We start from the raw sequence: 15364 nt of genomic DNA, 5'->3' as shown, positions 1-15364 counted from the left end.
CGTGAAGAGATAGCCCACGTCCAAGGTAAGAGAAACCCAAGTAAGACAGTAGGTGTTGCTAGAGGGCATCAAAGGGCAGACACACTGAAACCATAATCACAGAAAACTAGCCAATCTGATCACACAGACCACAGCCTTGTCTAACTCAAATGAAACTAAGCCATGCCATGTGGGGCCACCCAAGACGGACGGGTCATGCTGGAGAGGTCTGACAGAATGTGGTCCACTGGAGAAGGGAATGGCAAACCACTTCAGTATTCTTGCCTTGGGAACCCCATGAACAGTATGAAAAGGTAAAATGATAGGATACTGAAAGAGGAACTCCCCAGGTCAGTAGGTGCCCAATATGCTACTGAAGATCAGTGGAGAAATAACTCCAGAAAGAATGAAGGGATGGAGCCAAAGCAAAAACAATACCCATTTGTGGATGTGACTGGTGATAGAAGCAAGGTCCGATGCTGTAAAAAGTAATATTGCATAGGAACCTGGAATGTTAGGTCCATGAATCAAGGCAAATTGGAACTGGTCAAACAGGAGATGGCAAGAGTGAATGTCGACATTCTAGGAATCAATGAACTAAAATGGACTGGGATGGGTGAATTTAACTCAGATGACAAACTCTCAGGTGGCCTATATGAGCTCTGGAGGCAGGCATGATTTACCTCAGACTCCAGAGGCAAACACAGACCACTGCTGCAAAGCATCCCACAACTGGGAGCCAACCACTGCCCATGCCTTCCTGGAAGCATGCATTGGTAACACACCTGCATACCCTCTATCAAGGGGATAATGGCTAGCACATGTTGAGGAAAGAGATGGCAAAAGTGGCAAACATCCAAACCAAAAACTTCCCTCATGCCAAAAAAGCTACACAGGAATGCTCCAGCATATAACAGCACTCCAAGACTACAGTAGATAACTGCTTCTCTTAAACTCACAGAATAAGATAAAAGGAAGATGAAGAAGCAGATGAACCACTCTCAGTTAAAAGACCAAGAAAATTCCCCAGAAGGAACAAACAATGAAACAGATTCTTTTTTAGTCTAATAGGAGGTAATGGGATTTCCTTGGTGATCCAGGGGTTGAGACTCTGCACTCCCAATGCAGAGAGCACCGTTTTAATCCCTGGTCAGGTAACTAAGATCCTGCATGCCACAGGCCCTCCCCTCCAGGAAAAATGGAGGTAATGGAAATACTGAAGGAATTAAGAAAGGTTATCAACAGAAATGCAAATTACTGTAAAAAGGAGCTAGAAAGTATAAGGAGGAACCAAGAAAAATTAGAAAATTCATTTGCTGAGATGAAAACTGAGCTAAAAGCAATGAATAAGTCAATGAATAATGCAGAAGAAAGAATAAGTGACCTGAAAGACATAATAATAGAAATCACCGAAGCAAAATAACATTCAGAAAGTCAAATGAAAAAAAAAATGAAAGTAGTATAAGAAACCTATAGGAAAATATAAACCATCCCAATCTATGCATACTAGGATTTCTAGAAGAAGAAAGAGAAAAGGAGATTGAACATGTATTTGAAGAAATTATGACTGAAAATTCCCCAAACCTAAAGGAAACAGATATCCAGATATAGGAAGCACAGAGGATCCCAAACAAATGAATCCGAAAAACCTACACCAATACATATGGTAATAAAAATGGCAAAAGTTAAAGATAAACAAAGAATTTTAAAGACAGCAAGAGAAAAACATAGGTATTTACAAGGGAATCCCCCTAAGGCTATCAACGGACTTCTCTACAGAAACAATGCAGGCCAGAAGGAAGTGGTAAAATATACTCAAAGTTTTGAAAGGGAAAAACCTGCAACCTAGAATACTCTACCAAACAAGACAGATAATCATTTAGAACAGTAGGGAAATAAAGAATTTCTCAGATTAGCAAAAACTGAAAGTCTACAGAAATACTAAATCTATCTTAAAAGAAACATTTAAAGATCTTCTCTAAATAGAAAAGAAGCAAGAAGATATAAGAAGGAGGAAATAAAAATTTGAAAATAAATCACTTAAATTAGCCAGTACATATATCAAAAAGAGAGAATAAAAAACCCATTAGTGAAAGTAACGGTAAACACAAGGAGGAGCAACAGGATAAACATGAAAATGTAAAAAAGGACATCAAAATAATAAAATGTGGGGAAAGAGTAAGAAAATACATTCTTTTTTTCAGAATGTGTTTAACCTTTATGTCTAAAGCAAGCAGATACAGGAAGGAGTCAAGATACTTGAAAAACAAGGTAACCACAAATTAAGAAAACATACAGCAGATTCACAAAAACCAAAAACAAGAGAACACAAGTATTAAGATAAAAGGAAATCATCAAACCACAAAAAGAAAAACAGAAAGAAAAAGGGAACAAAAGAAACAAAGAATCAACTGGAAAACAAGGTTTAATATGGCAATACATATGTATCTTAAATCTCAATGGACTAAACACTCCTATCAAAAAACATAGAGTGGTAGACTGGATTAAAAAAACCTACAATATGCTGCCACCTTAGGGCAAAGAACATACACAGATTGAAAGTGAAGGAATGAATAAAGATATTTCATGCAAACAGAAATGACAAGTAAATGGGAGTTGCAATACTCTTATCAGACAAAATATAGTTTAAAGCAACTGTTATAAAGAAAAACAAGGAAACCATATAATGATAAAAAGATCAATACAAGAAAAGAGTTTTGTACTTGTCAACATATATACATATAATGCAGGAGTACCCAAATACATAAAACAAATACTAACAAACATAAGGGAGAAACTGATGGGAATAACAATAAGAAACTTTTAACACCCCATACACATCAATAAACAGATACTATAGACAGAAAATATGCAACAGAGATCCTAAATGATACAACAGAACACTTAGACTTAATTGATATTTTCAGGACACTACATTCAAAAAGAAACCCAAGATACATATTCTTTTCAAAATACATGGGACAAGCTCTAAGACTGGCCACATACTATGGCACAAAACTAACCTCAACAAATTTAAGAATATGGAAATTATTTCAATCACATCTCTGACCACAAAGGAATGAAACTAGAAATCAACCAGAGGAAAAGAAATGGGAAGTTCATAGCAATACAGGTCTTACTCAAAAACACAAGAAAAATCTCAAACAAACAACCTAACCTATCACCTAAAAGAATTAGAAAAAGAAGAACAAACAAAACCTGAAGTCAACAGAAGGAAATAATAAAGATCAGGCAGGACATAAGAAAAAGAGAGATTTAAAAAATAGAAAAGAATCAATAAAACCAAGGACTAGTTCTTTGAAAAAGTAAACAAAATTGACAAGATCCTAGGCTCACCAAGAAGAAAAGAGAGAGAACCCAAATAAAATAAGGAATGAAAAAGGAGAAATCTCAAGTGATACTGCAGAAATACAAAAAGACATAAGAGAATACTATGAATAATTATATGCCAACAAATTGGACAACCAAGGAACTTCCCTGGTGGTCCAGTAGCTAAGACTCTGTGCTCCCAATGCAGGGAGCCCAGGTTCAATCTCTGGTCAGCGAACTACATCCCACAGGCTGCAAGGGTTCACATGCTCCAACGAAGAGTTTACAAGTCAAAACTAAAGATCTCTCATGCCAAAATGAAGATTGAAGATCCTACTACCACAGTTAAGAGCCAGTGCAGATAAATAAATAATTTTTTCTACAAAACAGAAGGGTTATGGCTTCCGTGGTGGCTCAGTGGTAACAAATCCACCCACCAATGGAAGAGGCACAGGTTCAATCCCTGATCCGGGAAGATCCTACATGTGGTGGAGCAACTAATCCCACGTGCCACAACAATTGAGCCTGTGCTATAGAGCCCAGAAGCTGCAACTACTGAGCCCACACACTCTAGAGCCTGTACTTGGCAACAAGAGAAGCCACCACTCACCACAACTAGAGGAAAGCCCAAGCAGCAACAATGAACCAGCAGAGCCAAAAATTAATAAACAAGGGTTAAGAAGTCGAAATATAATAAAAACTTAGATTAAAAGCAACTGAAAAAAATTTAATTTGACACCTCAGAAGAAATGGACAACTTTCTAGAAATATACAGCCCACCAAAACTGAATCAGGAAGAAATAGATAATTTGAACAGACTGATAACTAGAAGTGAAACAGAATCTGCTATTTAAAAAAAAAAAAAATCCCCTACAAACAAAGGTCCTGGACCAGACGGCTTTACAGGCAAATTCTACCAAATAAACAAAAAAACTTATATCAATTCTTCTCAAACTCTACTAAAAAGACTGTAGGGGAGGAAACAATACCAAAATAATTCTATGAAGTCACCATCACACTGATTCCAAAACCAAAGACACCACCAAAAAAGAAAATTATAGGCCAATATTTTTTATGAATCTAGATGAAAAAAATTCTCAACAAATATTAGCAAACTGAATCCAACAACACATAAAAAATTCATACAGAGACTTCCCTGGAGGTTCAGTGATTAACACTCTGCCTGTCAATGCAAGGGACACAGGCTTGATCCCTGGTCTGGGAAGATTCCACATGCCACGGAGCAACTAAGCCTATGTGCCACAACTACTGAACCCACATGCCACAACTGCTGAGCCCACATGCCCTAGAGAGACTGTGCTCTACAACAAGAGAAGCCACGACAATTAGAAGCCAGCACACCACAAGGAAGAGTTTCTCTACTCAGCATAACTAGAGAAAGCTCAAGTACAGCAATAAACATCCAGTGCAGTCAAAAATAAATATAAATAAACAACCTGTTTAAAAAAAAAAAAAGGTCATACACCATGACCATGTGGGATTAATCCGAAGTTCACAAGGATGGTTCAACATACGCAAATCAGTCAATGTAATACACCACATTAACAAAAATCTGGAGTCAAAAACGACATGATCATCTCAATAAGTGCAGAAAAAGCATTTGACAAAATTCAACATCCATTCATGAAAAAAACTCTTAGCAAAGTGAGTATATAGGGAACATATCTCAACATAATAAAAGCTATTTATGACAAACCCACAGCCAATACAATATGCAATGGGAAAAGCAAGATGCATTTCTGCTAAAATCTGGAACAAGACAAGGATCCCATTTCTATTCAACATAGCATTGGAAGTCTCAGTCACAGCAATCAGACAAGAAATTAAAGGTATCCAATTTGGAAGGGAAGAGGTAAAAGTGTCAGTATATGAAGATGATACAATAGAATATAGAGAAAACCCTAACGACTCCACACAAAAACTACTAGATCTAATAAATGAACTCAGCTAAGTAGTAGCATACAAGATTAACATCCAGAAATTGTTTGCATTTCTTTACACAATGAAATGTCAGAAATAGAATGTAAAAAAAATTGCTTTAAAATTGCAACAAAAAATAATAAAATATCTAGGAATAAACTTAACGAAGTGAAAGATTTATACATTGAGAACTAAAACATTAATATAGAAAGTTAAAGAGGATTAAATGAAATGGAAAGATATGCCATGCTTTTGGATTGGAAGAATTAATATTGTTAAAATAGCCAAGACTAGCCAAAGAAATCTACATATTTAATGTGATCTCTATCAAATTACCCATGACATTTTCCACAGAACTAGAACACATAATCCAAAAACTTATATGGAACCAAAAAGGACCCAAAACCACCAAATCAATCCTAAGGAATGAAAACAAAACAGGAGGCATAACTCTCCCAGACTTCAGACAATACTACAAAGCTACAGTAATTTAAAAAACAGTGTACTGGTACAAAACCAGATGTACAAATCAAAATAACAGAATACAGAGCCCAGAAGTCTACACACTTATAGTCAATTAATCTTTGACAAAGGATTCAAGAATATAAAATGGGGGAAAAAAATCTCTTCAGCAAGTGTTGCCAGGAAAGTTGGATAGTTGCAGGTATTTCAATGAATTTAGAAAACACACTCACACCATGCACAAAAATAAATTCAAAATAGCCTAAAGACTTAAATATAAGTCTCCCAAGGCAATAGAAAAAAATAAGTCAACAAATGGGACCTAGTCAAACCTACCAGCTTTTACACAGCAAAAGAAACTATTTTTAAAAAAAAAAAAAAAAAAACTATGGAATGGGAGAAAATATTTGCAACTGATACAACCAACAAGGGCTTAACCTCCAAAATATACAAACAGCACATAAAATTCAACAACAAAAAACTATCCAATTAAAAAATGGGCAGAAACCCTTAATAGCCATTCTCCAAAGATGGTCAAACAGCACATGAAAAGATGTTCAATATCACTAATTATTAGAGAAATGCAAATCAAAACTAAAATGAGGTATCACCTCACACCAGTCAGAATGGCCATCATTAAATGTCTACAAACAATAAATGCTAGAGTGTGTGGAGAAAAGGGAACCATTCTACATTGTTGGTGGGAATGTAAATTGGTGCAGCCACTATGGAAAACAATATGGAAGTCCCTCAGAAGATTAAAATTAAAATCACCATATGATTCAGCAATCCCACTCCTGGGCATATACGAGACAAAACTATAATTCAAAGAGATACATGCACCCCTATGTTCATAGCACCACTATTTACAATAGTCAAAACATACAAACCACCTAAAGGTCCACTGACCCATGAATGAATAAAGAAGACACGGTACATATATACAACAGAATACTACTTAGCCATAAAAAAGAACAAACTAATGCCTTTTGCAGCAACATGGATGCAAGTAGAGATTATCATACTAAGTGAATTCACAAAGAGAAAGACAATACCTTATCATATCATTTATATAAGGAATCTAAAATATGGCACAAATGAACCTATCTATAAAACAGAAACAGACTCACAGGCACAGAGATAAGACTTCTGGTTGCCAAGGCTGGGGGTAGGGGGAGTGAGAAGGATGCACTGGGAACTTGGGGTTGGTAGATGCAAACTATTACATTTAAAATGGATAAACAAGATTGTACTGTTTAGCAGAAAGAACTGTATCCAATCTCCTGACACAAACCATAATGGAAAAGAACATTTTGAAAGCATGTATATGGACTCCTTGGTGGTCCAGTGGTAAGAATTCACCTTCAATGCAGGGGACACAGGTTCAATCCCTGGTCAGGGAACTAAGATCCCACATGCCAGGGAGCAACTAAGCCCACAAACCAAAACTACTAAGCCCACGTGCTACAGAGACCATGAGCCACTACTAGAGAACGCACGTGCCACAACTACTGAAGCCTGCACACTCTGGAGCCCACAGGTTACAACCACTGAGTCTGTGTGCCACAACCGAGTCCACATGCCACAAGGAAAGATCCTGCATGATGAAACAAAGATCCTACCTGCTGCAACTAAGACCTGAAGCAGCCAAATTAATTAACTTTTTTAAAAACATGTACATATGAGTATAACTGAGTCACTTTGTTGTACAGCAGAGACTGGCACAACATTATAAATCAAATATGTTGTTGTTGTTTAGTTGCTGTGTCCAACTTTTGCATGGACTGTAGCCAGCCAGGCTCCTCTGTCCATGGAATTACCCAGGCAAGAATACTGGAGTGTATTGCCATTTCCTTCTCCAGGGGACCTTCCCAACCCAGGGATTGAACCCACATCTCCTGCAATGGCAAGTGGATTCTTTACCACTGAGTCACCAGGGAAGCTATAAATCAACTATACTTCAATAAGAAAAAAACAGGAACATTCCTTTGATTAGTAGATAAAGGTATTTATAGCTAACAAAAATAAATAAATAAAGCAATGCAAAACATAGTACTCTGCTCCATTTCCCTTATAGAAATTTGAAAAAATTGTTAACATTTTCCTTTAAAAAGTAAGCAAAATGCATAAAGAAATAAACATGGCAGTACAACTTACTAGATGCTACAAAAAGTGTTAAATGGGGCTTCCCTGGTGGCTCAGTGGTGAAGAGTCCACCTGCCAATGTAGGAGACACAGGTTGGATCCGTGATCTGAGAGGATGCCACATGCCCCAGAGCAGCTACGTCTACTATTGAGCCTGTGCTCTAGAGCCCGTACTCCATAACAAGAGAAGCCAAGGAGAAACCCAAGCACTGGCCACAACTAGAGAAAAGCCCTAGCAGCAACAAGGACCTAGCACAGCCAAAAATTAATATAAATAAATAAAATTTTTAAGAAGTGTTAAATGCAATACCTCTTTTTAATTTATCAAATATTCAATGGAAAATGCTATTCATTGTAGAATAATATGCTATGAAATATACACTATCATATATAACCAATGGTAATACAAGGATTTAGAAAACAACTTAGCAATAAGTCTTTGATATTCTCTTGAATAATTCTGCCTTTTTTTTATCTACACAAATAAAATAATTCTAAAGAAATAACTTTAATCACAAGACATTTATCTATGAGCTATTTACAATAGTCAAAAAAACTATGAATACTTAAATGTATAATAATGGCTAAACAGTCATGCCTAAGTCATACAATATCATACCAGCCATTAAAATTCCAAAAAGTTCAATTACAATATAAAAAATACTTCATGCTACAATGTTAAACAAAAAAAAAAAAACTGAACATGAAGTATAATCACAGCTATGTTTCAAAATAAATAAAAATATTGCAAAAAAGTACACTTAAAAAAATTAATGTTACCTGTATGATAAGATTGTGATACTTTTTCTTCTACATTTTTGTGATATGATAAATTCGTTGCATTACTCCTAAGTGCATGGAGATATAGGTTTTAAATTAAATTAAATAGTAATTCACAATTGACTTTTTACTAATCCAACAGATTTTCCACACTTCATTTACTACAAGTTTACCATTCATTCAAGTATGTCTTCTAACTTATGGCCTTATTCAAGTAAAATTATAAGAAGTCCTTTCAACAGCTGGCAAGTATTAACTATGTAAACATATAAAATAAAGCCTAATTTTCTATAAACTTTGTATGCCTTGATTTTACTCTCAAATGTGATAAAGGTCCAAACAGGTTGCTACTATGCCAATGAATACCAATCACTGGAAAATCAAACGTTAGGGTAAATGGTGGAATTTTTCTTAGCCCACACTGTCTCGGGTTTCCTTACATAACCATGACAAATTTTAACATCCATTTTATACACACTGGCCTGATTTAAACTTCATGAAAACTTTATTACAGGGAACCAAGGCTCAGAAAGGTACTTATGCCTGTACAGTGAGGGGCTGTGCCTGATCCAGTCTTCCAGCCAGGAGGGCCCACAGCCTCTTCACTCTGCTCCTTCTCCACTACCAGGGTGGGTGGATATTGGATCTTCATCAGACTTAAACAGATGCCCCAGCTCAGGTCTCATTTTGTTAGTGAAGAAACCCTAGAGTGCAGGTCATATGGGAATAAAACAGGACAAGTCTGGGTACCAGAAGGATCTACTGCTTTCAAGTATCTGCTCTCAACAAGGTTATATGCTGCTCTCCAGAGCAACATCTCTGACTGTGATGAAACACTCAAATACTGGGAACCAACACACTACCTCATCTATGGGAAGGGGTTTCAGGCTTGGGAATATTCCCCAGCTTATCTTTAAGATTCTTATTGGAGAAGGAAATGGCAACCCACTCCAGTACTCTTGCCTGGAAAATCCCATGGACGGAGGAACCTGGTAGGCTACAGTCCATGGGGTCACAAAGAGTCGGACACGACTGAGCGACTTCACTTTCACTTTACTTTTACAAGGCTGTGTGTAAGAAGTTTGGGCTGCATGTGCATCAAATGTTAGCCTTCTTGGTTCTCAGCACTGACATCTTTTGCTCATTATCAGCATTCATTCCTTCCTAGAAGTTTCTGTTTGTACACTACCTTGATAGTTATGACTGGCTAGGATATGGACAAACTTTCATTAATATAATTGGATTAGCAGCTGGGGCTATCTTAGGCTGGCCATTCAGTGTAGCTCTTGGTTTACCTACTGCCTCTGATTTGCTGGTCATGAAACAGGTTGGAAGAGTTTCTTTCATTGGTTGCTGGTTGCCCTAATGCTCTTTCTGGTGACTGGGGTAGTCAACTGACAGCTACTATTACAGAAAGTTGGTGACTGCACCACTCAACATTGTTTTGTATAACGTCTTTACTCTTCATGGACCTGATCTTTATGGTACAGAATCCTGGTATTTTTATTTAATTAATGAATTTCTGAATTTTAGTGTAGTCTTTGCTCACTGACTTTTTTTATAGAATACCTACTGCAGAGATTTCATGATCAGAATTTAGACCACCGACACTGCCTTATGTGGTGGCTCAGATGGTAAAGAATCCGCCTATAATGCAGGAGACACAGATGACATGGGTTCAATCCCTGGGTTGGGAAGATCCCCTGGAGAAAGACATGGCAACCCTCTAGTATTCTTGCCTGAAAAATCCCATGGACAGAGGAACCATGGGCTACAGTCCATGGGGTCGCAATGTCAGACACGACTATGCAACTTAAGACTTGGTTCCAATGTATATTTCATTTATAATTTTCTCCATCCAGCCTCATGAAGAAGAGAGAGTTCTTTTCCCTGTATATCCATTTATATGTCTCTGTGGTGCTGTGGCATTTTCTGCACTTCTGAAATGTTACCACTTCGTGGTTCAGCAATACCGCCTGGAGCATGATACTGTTTGACATCAAATTGGCTGGTGTTATGAACATTCTTCCTGTTTAGACTCTTACCTTCTTCCTGCTCTGTGGCACTGTTCAGAGGGTATCCTGGGCCCCTTGATTTGTATCCAGAATTTACTGAACTGCCACAGACCCAACCATCCACAGTGTCCCAGAAGGCCAACCTGTTAATGTCTGTATCGGAAAAAAATGGTATAGATTTCCCAACAGCTTCCTTCTGCCCAATAATTGGCAGCTTCAGTTCATTCCATCAGAGTTCAGAGGCCAGTTACCAAAACCTTCTGCAGAGGGAACACTGGCCTACATATTGTTCCTACTGATATGAATGACCAGAACCTAGAGGAGCCATCCAGATATACTGACATCAGTAAATGTTAGTGGATTTGGACACAATGAGAGTAACAAACTAGGAGCCAAAATATTCATCCAATGGAAAAGAATGGATCAACTTGGCCTACAGGCCATTCCTTGATGCTTCCAGATCTTCAAAGTTGTATATCTCTTCCTGTCAGTGCATGCAAACTACACCATCCTCAAACCCCAGAAAGCAAAACAAACCAAAGAAAAGTGGAGGTTAGCACCATGCCTATGGCCCCAAAGGATAATCATCCTGTTAACTGGGGATTCCACAGACAGGACTCTCTCCAGGTCATTGCTTTTAACATTTGTAAAAAAGTCTGTTGGACACCAAAAAAAAAGACACTTATTTGATAAATGCAGTAAGGGAGTTAAATAATTTGCACTTGTAATGGAAAATCAGGAATTCTATCTCTAATCAAAGCCCACCCTACACTGCATTCCTTAAGAGAAGCGAAGGCATAGTGACTAATTAACTTAATGAATAGGAAAAGTAGTTATGCTAATAGATAATTCTCAAAACTCAGAATATTTCAAAGGACTAAGGATAAACCAAGATGTCTACAAAAGTATTGATACCTTCAATTACTATAGCATACTTTCCCTAAATTTTTCATCTTCATTCATTGCTTTATTATTTTGCATATATTCATTAATTTTTCATTTAATTTTTAATAAAAACACTATGAATACATTAAATTACCTAAGTTCTCTAGTTTTACTATGCATGATTAATTCACTGAGCTTACCATACTATCCTTATTTGGATGCAGCAGCAATTAAACATAAGGTGCTAACAGTAAGAAAAACAAATCATTTCAAACTCAATTTCTAAAACTTCCAAGTGAAATTGGAACCTGATTCTCACAAAGACCAAGCCCTGAAAGATGTTAGACAAGCATTCCAAACAAAGGAGAGCATCCGGAAAAGCAAGTTACATTATTTCACATGGGTTCATTTATTTTAAAAAGCCAAAAACAAACAGAAAAGAACCAGTGAGCTACAAAAAGTAAGCAGCTTAGAAGTCTCACTACTATACTCACAACAAGAAAAAAGATAAATTGAAAATCAGTACGTTTTCTTAGATCCATTAGAGAACTGAGGTCACAGGTTGCTGTTGTTTAGTTACTGTGTCTCTTTTGCAACCACATGGACTGTATCCCGCCAGGCTTCTCTGTCCATGGAATTTTCCAGCAAGAATACTGGAGTGGGTTACCATTTCCTTTCCCAGGAGATCTTCCCCACCCAAGGATTGAATCTGTGTCTCATGCATTGGCAGGCAGATTCTTTACTGCTGAGCCACCAGGGAAGCCCAAGGACACAGAACAAATCACCAAGAAAGAAAAAAAAAATGGAAAACAGGCAGATACAGAAAATCACATTTTATCTGAAATGAGAAAACTTCAAGAGTAACTGATGAATTACCGGAGGACAAAAAGGATTAGCCTGAGAGTTAAAAAAAAAAAAAAAATCCTGGGTTCCCAGTTGGAATGGGAGGCATACTTTCCTGGGTTTTACCTACAGGAGTCCCAAAAGGTTTTCAGGTTTTCATGAGAAAGATCTGAGGGGAAAAAAATCCTACTGCACCTCAAGTAGGAGGAGGGGAAAGTAACCGTATTAAAATACACCCAGAACATTCTCATTTTAACAAAGTCATGCTCTCAAGGTAAACTACTACACCATAGCGTTCTCTACCTGGAGGAAGAGCAATTAGACAACCTCAGCCTCCTCCAGCTTTCCTACCTCACCTAAGTAGGGAGGGGAAAGGCTAAGAAACATTTCTGAAGATCACAGCCCAGGGACAAGGGCCTACTTTAAAAAAAAAAAAAACGTGATTCATAATATCACTTTCCCTCTCCAACTCCTGGGATTCAATACAATAAACTAGAATTACAAATGGGAAAGCTATAAGATACAAATTCTGTTTAAAAAAGAATTCTTAAGAATACCCAAAGACAAAAGGGAAGAAAAAAAAAACTAAAACAAGGAAACTAGAAGAAATTAAAGGCTCTGGCACAAACAGCTACAGCAAACTTTAAACACAGCCCCATTCCTTGCCATGTTAACATAAAAGTTCACACTAAAAGCCTGACTACCTCATTTCTTATTACACACAGCTTTCAAAAAATTACAAGTTCTACTAAAAGGCAAGAAAAAACACAATCTAAAGCCACAAAGAGAGCATTAGAACCAGACTCAGAGAAGACACAGAGTTTTGAAATTATCAGATAGGTAAATTTTAAATAACTATAACTAATACAATAAGGATTCTTAAGGGATAAAGTGAGCAGCTTGCAAGAATAGATGTGTAATGTAAGCACAGATGAAAACTCAAATAAATAAAAGAAAATGCTACAAACCCAACACACTATAAAAGAAAGAATGCCTTTAATGGACACAGCCAATGAAAGAATCAATGAGACTGAAGAGACAATCAGTGAGGATAATATGTCAATATAAACCTTTTGAACTGAAATGCAAAGAGAAAAAATAACAAAAGGGAACAGAAAAACTAATAACTGTAGGAAAATTACAGAAGGTGTAACATAAATGTAATTGAAATACAGAGGACAAGAATGAAAATAGCAGAAGAAATGTTTGAAATAAAAGAATGGTGGAAAAGCTTCCAAAATTAATGACAGATACCAGAGAAGAAGCATATCAAGCAGTGTAAATACTAAATATCTACATCTAGTTTTCTCATATGCAAACAGCAGAAAAACAGAGCCAAAGAGAAAAATCTTTTAAAAAGCCAACAAAAAAAAATTACCTATAGAGGATCACGGATAAGCATTCAATCTTACGTGTTGTCTGAAACCATATAAGCAGGAAGAAAGCAGAATGAAATACCTCACCAAGCTAGGATAGTGTATCCAGTAAAATGATTCTTCAAAAGTAAAAGAAAAATAGACTTTCTCAAACAAAAACCAAAACCATTTGTTGACAGTAGCTTTTCCCTGCAAGAAATGTTGAAAGAAGTTCTCCAGAGAGAAAGAAAATTATACAGGTCAGAAGTACACACCTACATAAAGAAAGGAAAAGTATTAGAGAAGAAATAAGTGAAGGTAAAATAACATCTTTCATGTTTCTTATCCTTAACTGACTTAATAGTCAACTGTCCAAACTAGTAATAGCAAAAAATGCATTGGGTGATTTTAGCTTATGGATAAGAAGAGGAATTGGGAATACTGTTATAAGGTATCTACACTACTTGTGAAGGGGTATGCGTGTGTGCTAAGTCACTTTAGTCATATCCAACTCTTTGTGACCCTATGAACTGTAGCCCACCAGGCTCCTCTGTGAATTAGATTCTCCACACAAAAATACTGGAATGGGTTGCCATGCCCTTCTCGTGAAGTGGTATAGTGTTATTTAAAAATGAACCTAGACTAGTTATAAATGTATATTGCAAACTATAAGGCAATCAATAAAAATGTTGAAAGAAGTATAATTTATAAGAGGAAAGAAAATGAAATCATATAAATGTTCAATTAAAACCAAAGGCCAAAAAACAAGATAAAAAAGAAAACAAGCACAATGAACAAAGTTACAAACATGGCAGGTATTAAACCAACTACATCAAAATTCACTTTAAATGTGAATGATCTAAATTCACAAACCAAGAGTCAGAGAATGTCAAGAACATGAGGTGGATATAGTCAGATGTCAGAATTGACTAAACCAAGACCAATATATATGTTGTCTTTATATATACTTAAAGACACTGACTATAAATAAAGGAAAGCGAAGGGAAATACGCAGTTATTCTTTATAGGGTACAGAGGTTTAGTTTTGCAAGATGAAAAAGATCTGGAGATTGGCTGCACAACAATCTAAAAATGGCAAAAATGTACATAACACTATTGAAATGTAAACTTTAAAAAGGTTTATGTTATGGGTATTTTATCACATTTTTTTTAAAAGTAAATCGATGTCTATTCAAGTTCTTGGTACACTTTCTAATTGAATTGTGTTTTTGCTGCTGAGATGTAAAATTTCTTTATACATTCTGGATATTAAACCCTTGTCAAATAAATGACTTACAAACATTTTTTGTGTAGATTGTCTTCTCACTCTGGAGACTGTGGTTTAACACACAAATTTTTTATTTTAATGAGGTCCGTATTATCTATTTTTCTTTTCTTGCTTCTGTTTTTAGCATCTTATTTAGAGACCACTGACAAGTTCTACACAGTCAGTGAAAACAAGACCGGGATCTGACTATGGCTCAGATCATAAACTTCTTATTGCCATATTCAAACTTAAATTGAAGAAAGTAGGGAAAACTACTAGACCATTCAGGTATGACTTAAATCAAATCGCTTATGACTATACATTGGAAGTAAGAAATAGATTTAAGGGGCTAGATCTGATAG

The 15364-nt window shown here is 36.4% G+C and overlaps 1 protein-coding gene and 1 pseudogene across 13 annotated transcripts in view; one reads left to right on the top strand and one right to left on the bottom strand.

Annotated features, from left to right (window-relative positions):
- Positions 1-15364, bottom strand: part of ATRX (ATRX chromatin remodeler) — a 277372-nt gene that overhangs the window by 225186 nt on the left and 36822 nt on the right. The gene's annotated exons all lie outside the window — the stretch shown is intronic.
- Positions 9740-11209, top strand: LOC133052108 (alpha-1,2-mannosyltransferase ALG9-like; annotated as a pseudogene).

This window comes from Dama dama, chromosome X (genome assembly GCF_033118175.1).
Source record: "Dama dama isolate Ldn47 chromosome X, ASM3311817v1, whole genome shotgun sequence".
Classification (NCBI taxonomy): domain Eukaryota; kingdom Metazoa; phylum Chordata; class Mammalia; order Artiodactyla; family Cervidae; genus Dama; species Dama dama.
Note: the sequence above shows the minus strand (reverse complement) of the source record. Positions and strands in the feature narration are given on the sequence as shown.